The following is a 9,738-nucleotide window of genomic DNA, read 5'->3' as shown; positions in this document are numbered from 1 at the left end:
AAGAGCCTGAAAGGCTGTCAGTGCGGAAGATGGAGCAGACTGCAAATCTGTTGGTTGGATGGCAGGGCTAGAACCAGCACTGAAGCAGAATTCAGCTGAACATCCAGAGAAGCTTCCTTTTGGTAAGAAATAGCCTGCATTGTTGAAAGGTGGTTTTGCGGAAGCAATAGAGCAGAGACTGCGCGGAGCCATCTGTCAACTGTGGATGCTTCCTGCATTGCAGATTCTGCACTGAACAGAGGGTTTGGGTGAGTTGGCCTCCAACCCTGCGATTCCTCCTTACTGTTGGTGATACTTCCCCCCCCCCCACTTGCCTCTCCCTCTAGGTCCCATCTACAACCACCTGCCAGCGAGGGAACAAAACATGCAGGTGTGATAGGAATTTATGGTCTTAGAGATACGGTAATGTTCATAAGTGCACCAACCAAGCACGTACATAGATCAGCACAGGAAGGCCAACCTGGAACCATTTTGATTCCTAAACTGAGCAAAATGTTTTCTCTGCAAGGTCAAAGGGGCAAACCTCCCCATTGTCTCTTTCCTCACAAATCCTGTCTTAAGGGCACATTTAAGATATCAAGTAACCTGCCAGAGAGGAGATAAACAACGACAGGAGAAAAACAATATTCAAATTTCTGTTTTAGGCCGCCTTTTCTGTGATGTAGGTGTGATGTATCTGAGGGGTGGTTTTAGGTTACACCCCTTCTATGATGTATGTATGATGTTTCTGGGGGTGGTCTTGATCTACAGGGTGGCAATTTCAAAGGTCTTTACAAGGCCTTGCGCGCCATTTTTCTGGGTTCCTCCTCCTCTCCTGTGTGTGAGGGGAGCACCCTGTTGCAACAGATCAATAAAGATCAAGCTTACTAGCTGCTTTGCTTCTCAATATTCTCTGGTTGGCCTCTGTTATTTTCTCCTACCAATAGGGAACCTATGTAAGGACTCTATATGGGCTCTTGGATACCCCATAAGGGAAAAGGGAAATTTTTGTTTACAACACAGGGATCCACTTCCTCCTCCTCCCACCCCTTTCTTCTCTTCCTCGGTCCTCTCATGGCTCGCTCCCTTGGCTGGCAAATAAGCAGCAAAAGCAAGGAGAAGGAGTAGCAAGGCTGGGCGCCACTTGGGGAAGGATCCTTGCCTGAGAGGCTTTGGAGAACTTCTGCCTGTCAGAGTAGACAATACTGGGTTAGATGGACTAGTGCCTTAATTCAAAACAGGCATTGGGACTGCAGGGCAAAAGCTTTTCAGCTTCTCTCTCCTCCCTCCCCTCTCCTCTGTCACTGCACCACTACTTCTTCCACAATTTGCAAGGCACTCCTTTTCCTTTCCAAGCTTTGTGGTTTGAGGTCACTGGTTAGATATTTGCAGAGACAATGCATTAGTTAATTCCGCATTCAGCCACTGAGTTCATTAGTGCTTATTGCCCGGGGCAGGGGAAAGCGTGCTTCAGCAAAAGTGGGAAGCATTTTCTTGCTAGCAGATTGCTCTTTAAAAGAAGAAGTCCGTTTCCTGAGTGCATGGTTTGTGTGCATTCTTGTGGCATGTCTGTGCCAGAGTTCAGGGAAATTGCAGGGGGCATGAATGAATGTAACAAGCTAACAGGAAAGATCTGACTGGAACACCCAGAAATTCCTGAATGGGAATTTGTGGTTGTGTCTTGAGTCGGATCACCATGGGGGAAATTATTTTGGGCAAGCATGCAGAGGAGATGAACACAAATAACAGGGAAAGGCAGTAGCTCAGTGGGCAGAGCATGTGGTTTGCATACATCTCCTACAACTACGTAAATGTATTGGGTGTGCAGCCTATGTTAAGTTGTGGGTTGACATAACAGACGGCACAGCGATTTCTCCAAGTAGCTCTTTATTTTGTAAGCTGGAATAGAACTGACTGCAAACAGCTCAGCCGGCCTGCTTTTATAGGCAGCCGGCTGTCAACATTGTAGCAACAACAGCCCAGAGTTTCCCACCTAAAATAACTGACGCGGACCTGAGTGAAAACTATCTACAGACCTGAGTGAAAACTATATACAGTATCCCCCTGCTGGCCCAGGGTGAAACTTCACTACATAACAGCCTATATCTTGGGTGTAGCTGGAGGTTAAGATAAGATAAAGGTTAAGATTAGGTCCAGTCGTGGCTGACTCTGGGGTTGCGGCGCTCATCTCGCTTTATTGGCCGAGGGAGCCGGCGTACAGCTTCCGGGTCATGTGGCCAGCATGACTAAGCCGCCTCTGGTGAACCACAGCAGCGCACGGAAACGCCGTTTACCTTCATGTAAAAACACGCTGATTCCCGGACCGTCCTCGGGCCGGATTGAGAAGGCAAATGGGCCACATTCAGCCCCCGGGCCTTAGGTTGCCTACCCCTGGTCCAGACTCTGCAGGTAGAGTGCGGCTGGTGTGGCAGCCTGATAGGCCCATGTGCTGCCACAGGTCTTAAAAAGTCACGCTGGCTGCCATTGAATTACCAGGCCCAACGCAAGGTGTTCATAATAGTGTCACATAAAGCCTTAAATTGCTTGAGACCCAAGTCCCTTAAACAGCACCTTCCTTATATGACCCCAGAGAAGGCATCTGAAAGTAGCCCTGTATAGGGAAGTTTCTTTTTAATGTTTATTGTTTTTATATGTTGGAAGCTACCACGAGTGGCTGAGGCACCCGGTCAGGTGGGCAAGGTATAAATAATAAAATTGATGTTGATGTTGGTGATGGAATAGGATGTCCCTATTTTCATCAGAGAAAAATTGGAGGGTATGATACTGGCCCACAGACAATTGCCAGCCAAACTCGTGGTGGATGGAGATAGCCTGGATTTCCACAGAGAAAGCCTCAAAACAGGGCCTTGCTTGTCACATGTCTGTGAGGGATCCTCACGTCTGTCTGTCTGTCCGTCTGTCTGTCTGTCTGTCTGATATTTCTGCCTGGCAGCGTTGCATCTTCACAGGTTCTGGTGCTCACACAAAGCCCCCAAATTCTGTGCCGCCTCACTGAGGATCCTAACCAGTTGTTTCAAAAACACGCACCCTTCCCTCCTCCTCTCCCTCTCATCCGGCATCATCCTTGGCGGCAACAGCCGCAACACAGCACTGCTACCCTCTAGCTGCCTAGCAGGTTCGTTTGGGGAGCCCAGAGCACCGCTAATTGCGCTAATTAATATGGAGCAGATGCAGCAGGAAGTGGGTGGAGGCGGCGGAGGGAATATTTCAGCAGGCAGAGGCGGCTGGATTTATGAGGGAGGTAATTCCCGGCTTCCTTTGCTGTGCAGCCGCAGGGTAAAGGAGCTGCCATGTGGAGAGTAATTTAAAGACAATTTTCCTGGGTGGCAGAAGGAGGGAGGAGGGCCGGGATTGGTAGCAGGGCCGCTTCTGCAGCGAGACAGTCTTAAGATGGTGGTTATCAAACTGCGTTCCGGGGAGCCCTTGATAAGAAGATCCGTACAGGCGGAAAAGCTTCCCAGTGTTCGCCCACTGCTAAGGAGATTCCCTGCGGTGCTCAGTGGGAGGGAGGCCGTGGGCAACATTGGCTGTCCTGCGTTGGAGGCTGCATGCTCAGGACAAATGTGTGTGGCATTCGGCAGGCCTCACCAAGGCTGGCACGCAGTATCCGGCTTCCTGAATGCACAGGAAAGGAAAGAGGACAGTTCTTCTCCTCGTGACTCCTTGAATTGTTGTATAAAAGGTAAAGGTAAAGGTACCCCTGCCCGTACGGGCCAGTCATGTCCGACTCTAGGGTTGTGTGCCCATCTCACTTAAGAGGCCGGGGGCCAGCGCTGTCCGGAGACACTTCCGGGTCACGTGGCCAGCGTGACGAAGCTGCTCTGGCGAGCCAGCACCAGTGCAGCACACGGAAACGCCGTTTACCTTCCCGCTATAAAGCGGTACCTATTTATCTTCTTGCACTTAGGGGTGCTTTCGAACTGCTAGGTGGGCAGGAGCTGGGACCGAAAGACGGGAGCTCACCCCGCCGCGGGGATTCGAACCGCCGACCATGCGATCGGCAAGCCCTAGGCACTGTAGGGGAGTGGATTTCAGCAGGTGGAGTTCATCTCACACTGGCCGCAGCTGCTGAAATTCCAGCACTGTTAGGAAAAGGTGCAGGCGGGAGTCCCTGCTCTCTTTTGCATCTGGCCAGCATACATTAGAGGCCCAAGAGCCTCTATTAAACAGAAAATCTGGCAACCTCACTAGAGAGGGAGAGCAGTTGGCTCTAACAACCAAGTATTAATGCAACTTACTCTGAATATACTCAAACACTCATCAGCAAGTCCTGACTCACGTACGTTAGTCCCTGTTAGTGCATTTCCTTTCACGCACGGAAATCTTTCTCTGGCATGGAAATGCAGAATTCAGAAAAGATGCACCAGTTGCACAGATGTCAACGTATTAATAGTAGTATGGCAGACTATTAAAAGCAGGGCGGTAAAGTTTTTTTTAAAAAAATTGGCAGCCCCATTTAACATGACCTTCATCGCTTTTTCCCCTTCCATTTTATTTTAAAGAACAAAACTTCATGTACCTTCCTGTCAAACAAATGAAGAAACAGCCCTTCTTCAAAATTCTTTTTCAAAATCATCCCCCGTAATTTTGAGATCGCCTCTTACAATGGCAAAATTGGGATGGGTACCACTTTCATTTCTCCATAGTTTTTCCTAATGCCCCAGTTTGTCATCCTCACTTATCTCTCCGACATGCACACATCCTTCTCCCCAATGCCATCTTCTGGATTTTTTTTCTGGGCTGGTGGGGGTGCTGCCAGTGTGCAGTTTGATCCCTTGAGGTTGAGAGAGCTTTGAGCAGCTGCTGCCCCCCACTCGTGTATAGGCATTTCAGGATGGACCCCCCACCCTGAAGGGAAAAAGAGCCAAAGGGATTTATATTGCAGCAGCTGGAGACTCATAAAACCACAGCCCACCTGCCCCACTGATCCCTAGTCTGGAACATGGGTGGGCTTGCTTGGGAAGCGGAGGCCAGAGCCTAGCATCTGTCACTGCTCAGTCTGAGCCTCTTGAACTGTGCCTGCTAAGCTCCCCACCTCCGTGCTCAGATTTATGTGGACATTCACATGGTGCCGGGTTTCTGCGGCTTTTGCTCCTACCTGGAAGTGTGATCTATTAGCAGGGAGCAGAGTTAAGCCTCTTCCCAAGGTTCCTTTCCACGGCCCTCATATATGTTCCCCACTCCCGTTCCCCAAAGCCTTTGACCACGCCGTTCTTCTTATGCCTGAAACAGCCTCCTTGCCTCCGTGATGTTTAAATTTTTTTAATGGAGCGCACATATCTGCAGGGGCCATAACAAACAATACATCATAGGAACGTAAAAGGAACCCCGCTAGGTCCCCAGAGGTCCATATCTAGCCCAGAAAGGCTAAAGGACAAGCAGCCTATTGCCTTCAAAGAGCAAAAGTAAAGATCTGCAGCAGTGGACAGATTCTCCGGAGATTAAATATATATGTAACATGCCCTGGATTTGAAGAGAGTGACAGTGGAGAGAGGGGGGGGGGGGGAGGAGGACCAGTTTCTGTAATAGCTGTTTTCCAATAGTATTCTGCGGAACTTTAAAGCCCTAAAGGTTCTGTGATCTCTTAAATTAAGGAAGCTTGTAAAACAGAAGACTGTTGTTAGACACGGCTTTATCTCAGTCCCTGCCATTCTTCAAGTCCACACTTGAGTTCCAGGTGGCATTTGTTTTCACCAGATGATCAAGGGAACTGAGCGTCATGCTTTGATGCAGAGTTTGAGTTTTGAATTGCATGTATCAGTTGTGAATGTTAGGATATTTATGTTTTCCCGGACTTTGAAAACATTAATGGACGGATTTCAGCAGCATAACCTGGGCTTTGCTCGATTCTAGTAGTCTGAATTTGGAAAAAGTGATCCACCCCTCCGTGGTTCAACATTAATTGTATGCAATTTTGAAGCATATTCGCCTTGGTTTTCATAAAACAAATCGGTTTCCTCTTTTTATGTTTGGTTTCTCTTTTCCATCATCATCGATTTGGGGGGACAGACACAAAGACCATGCTTGCGATTCCTGAGTTAGCCACAGGGGGGCCTCTTTGTGCTACCAATTTTGATAAGAATTCTCATTGCCTGTGGGGCTGCTGCTCACCTAGGATCAAATCCCTGGGTGAAGTCGGTGCTACTGCTACTAGCAGACATGGGAGGAGATCAGATTTGCATCTCATTCTTCCCTTGATATTTGAGTCTCACCTTGGAATGAAGATGCCGTGTCTGCTGCCCTTCTGTCAGAACAAAGGCTTGCATGTATCCACTGAAATTCTGATAGTATACTGCCAAGATTTCTTAAGTGGACTATTTTAGGCTTGCTATTGCAGTCTGCGCAGTTGGCAGAGAGATTGAGGCTGCTTAGTTTCTGCGTACAAAAAGCGAAAATCCGTCTCTGGCTTTTAGGATTTCTGCAGGCCTTGCAGAAGCATATATCTGCAGGCCTTTCAAGCATATATTTGCAACCATGAGGTTTCCAACCTGCTTCTTGTTAAAAAGGAAAGCTAAGATGCTTTGAAAGCATCCTGCAGTTTTTCTGTGCTCCCGTGCACACATCCCTGGGTAAGTGCCTCTACACCAGCACACCTGGCGATGCTAGACTCCCTTGGCAGCATGGCTCAGGGAACCTTCCCTGTCTCTTGACAGCCACAGGTGCAGTGGAATCTCCCTGGCCCCATGGTGGATGGAAGTGGCTCAGCAGGTGATTTCCCCTGGTTAATTTCATGGCATTTAACGAGCTTGGCATTAGACGCAGCTCATCCATCGGTTACTGATTGCTCCCTGACTGCTAATGATCTGCTTTCATTCACTGGAAAATTTGCCCGAGAGGAGGAGGGAGCACGAAAGCATGCCGGGGGAAGCCCTGTTTGGAATAGCTCCCCACAGGAGCTTGCCACTGTTGCCAGCATCTGCCAGCCTGCACTGCTGTTGGTACCGTGATTTGCCCAGCCATCACACTGGCCACCAGCAAAGGGCAGGGGGATGTGAAGCACATCTGGGGGTTATTTTGGAAAAGAGACAAGGGACGCTAGGGTAGGGTGGAAAATGAAGTACAGTGGTACCTCGGGTTAAGAACTTAACTCGTTCTGGACATCTGTTCTTAACCTGAATCTGTTCTTAACCTGAAGCACCACTTTAGCTAATGGGTCCTCCCGCTGCCGTCGCGCCGCCAGAGCACGATTTCTGTTCTCATCCTGAAGCAAAGTTCTTAACCCGAGGTACTATTTCTGGGTTAGCAGAGTCTGTAACCTGAAGCATCTGTAACCTGAACCGTATGTAACCCGAGGTACCACTGTACAGTGGATTGCATGGACCTGTATGGAGATTTTCTTTTGGTATGAGATTGCCCACCTATCAATCACTGGGTGATGGGCAGATTGGTGTGTCTCAACCCTGCTGAGTATTGTTTGTCTGGGGAGGTGCAGAGAGCAGGATTGAACATTCCACTCATGAGCTGATGAGCAGAGAGTTCAGTCCTGCTTCCCCAACACCTTCCCTGCTCAGTAAATGGACTACTGCAATGCGCTCTACGTGGGGCTACTTCTGAAGGTGACCCGGAAACTGCAATTAATCCAGAATGCGGCAGCTAGACTGGTGACTGGGAGTGGCCGCCGGGACCGCATAACACCAGTCCTGAGAGATCTGCACTAGCTCCCAGTACGTTTCCAAGCACAATTCAAAGTGTTGGTGCTGACCTTTAAAGCCCTAAACGGCCTCGGCCCAGTAGACCCGAAGGAGCGTCTCCACCCCCATCGTTCAGCCTGGACACTGAGGTCCAGATCCAAGGGCCTTCTGGCGGTTCCCTCATTGCGAGGAGTGAGGTTACAGGGAACCAGACACAGGGCCTTCTCGGTAGTGGCGCCCGCCCTGTGGAACGCCCTCCCATCAGATGTCAAAGAGATAAACAACTACCTGACATTTAGAACACATCTGAAGGCAGCCCTGTTCAGGGAAGTTTTTAATATTTAATGCTGTACTGTTTTTAACATTTGATTGGGAGCTGCCCAGAGTGGCTGGGGAGACTCAGCCAGATGGGCAGGGTATACCATATTTTTTGCTCTATAAGACTCACTTTTTCCCTTCTAAAAAGTAAGGGGAAATGTGTGTGTGTGTTATGGAGCGAATGCAGGCTGCGCAGCTATCCCAGAAGCCAGAACAGCAAGAGGGATTGCTGCTTTCACTGCGCAGCGGTCCCTCTTGCTCTTCTGGCTTCTGAGATTCAGAATTTTTTTTCTTCTTGTTTTCCTCCTCCAAAACCTAGGTGCATCTTGTGGTCTGGTGTGTCTTATAGAGCGAAAAATACGGTAAATAATAATAGTAATTATTATTATTATTATTATTATTATTATTATTATTATTATTATTTCATGTTTTTACATATTTCTATGTTGCTTTCGGCCCAAGAATAAATACAGATAATCAGCACGCAGCAAATACATTCCTGGAGGACGTGGTGTTTCGGCCATAAAGGCTAGGAATGGAACTTCCATGTTCAGGGGCAGTCTATAATATCTCTCATTCTCAGATGCTGGAAACAGGGGGTGTGCCTTGCATGCTAGCTTCTCAAGGACATCTGCTTGGCTGCTACTGGCAACAAAACATTGAGGCAGTTTGGGGTTTATCCAGCACGACTCTTCTATACTTTAAGCCCTTTCATCTCAGAGAGATGTGAACTATAGTTAGTAGGGTAAGATCAGAGCCGGCCTGTCCACAAAGCAGACTGAGAATCAAAGGAGATGCCGTCATTGCAGGAGAAGCAAGGAAAAGGAGCGGCAGTGGCTTCCAGGTTCTGGCAACAGCCTTGCGAGATCTCGTGGAACTGCCACGAGATTTCACAAGTGCTCTTGTGAGATCTTGTAGGAGCTCTTGCAAGATCTTGCCAGAACCCAGAAGCTGCAGCCGTGCAACCGTGGTGAGTGTAGCAGAGGCGCAGGGCGTCACATTCCTGTTTCGCCCCGGGCGGTGAAACACGATCGGTCGCCCCTGGGTGAAATGAACTTTGCACATGCACAGAGGTGCTTGTCTCGTGCTGAGTCTCGCATGACACCCTGGCCTAAGCTTATACCCTGGGAAGCATTTTTTCTAACTCATTTTGGCATTGTAAGCAATACACATTTCAAGCTAGGTAAGCAACAACACACCCACCCACCACAGATCTCAGCTTAAAATGAACCGGAGGATTTTGTGCTGTGTCATATTTTGGTTTGCTTGTGTCTTTTCCTCAGTGCATGACCCCAAGGTTTCTCATTTGTGCCCATATTTGCATGAAAATTTGGGCAGGCAATGCTTTCGTTCGTTCGTTCGTTCGTTCGTTCGTTCGTTCTTCCCAAATATTTATAGTCTGCCTGTGTAGCAACAACACTGAATTCAATTTAAAACAACTATCTGATTCGTAAAACAAGAAGCAGATGAAGTAATAAATAACACCTCTCCTCTTAAAAGCACAGAGCGGCGACCTACCTTAATAATAAGCCGCACACAAAATATTTCATAAAAGCCTGAGAAAACAGCCAGGGCTTGACCTGGAACTGCTACAAAGCCAAGGTTGGCATCAGGCGAAATTTGAAAGAAGAGGATTCCGTAACTGGGGTCCCACCATAGCGAAGACCACCCCTCATTCCTGCCCTCCATGTGTGAGCCGGCACACACCGCCACTCCGGATTGTACACAGTCAGGAAGGAGCTCGTACGTGAATCATATAGCGCTACGCCCTGCTCAGTGCAGAATCTGC

At 48.6% G+C, this 9,738-nt stretch overlaps 1 long non-coding RNA gene across 1 annotated transcript in view; it reads left to right on the top strand.

Moving 5' to 3' along the window:
- Positions 1–9,738, top strand: part of LOC310839989 — a 265,711-nt gene that overhangs the window by 77,490 nt on the left and 178,483 nt on the right. The gene's annotated exons all lie outside the window — the stretch shown is intronic.

The sequence above is a fragment of the Podarcis gaigeae genome (genome assembly GCF_964106915.1).
Source record: "Podarcis gaigeae genome assembly, chromosome: 2".
NCBI classification, from domain to species: Eukaryota; Metazoa; Chordata; class Lepidosauria; order Squamata; family Lacertidae; genus Podarcis; species Podarcis gaigeae.
The sequence above is the reverse complement of the archived record's forward strand: the minus strand, read 5'-3'. Positions and strand labels throughout refer to the sequence as shown.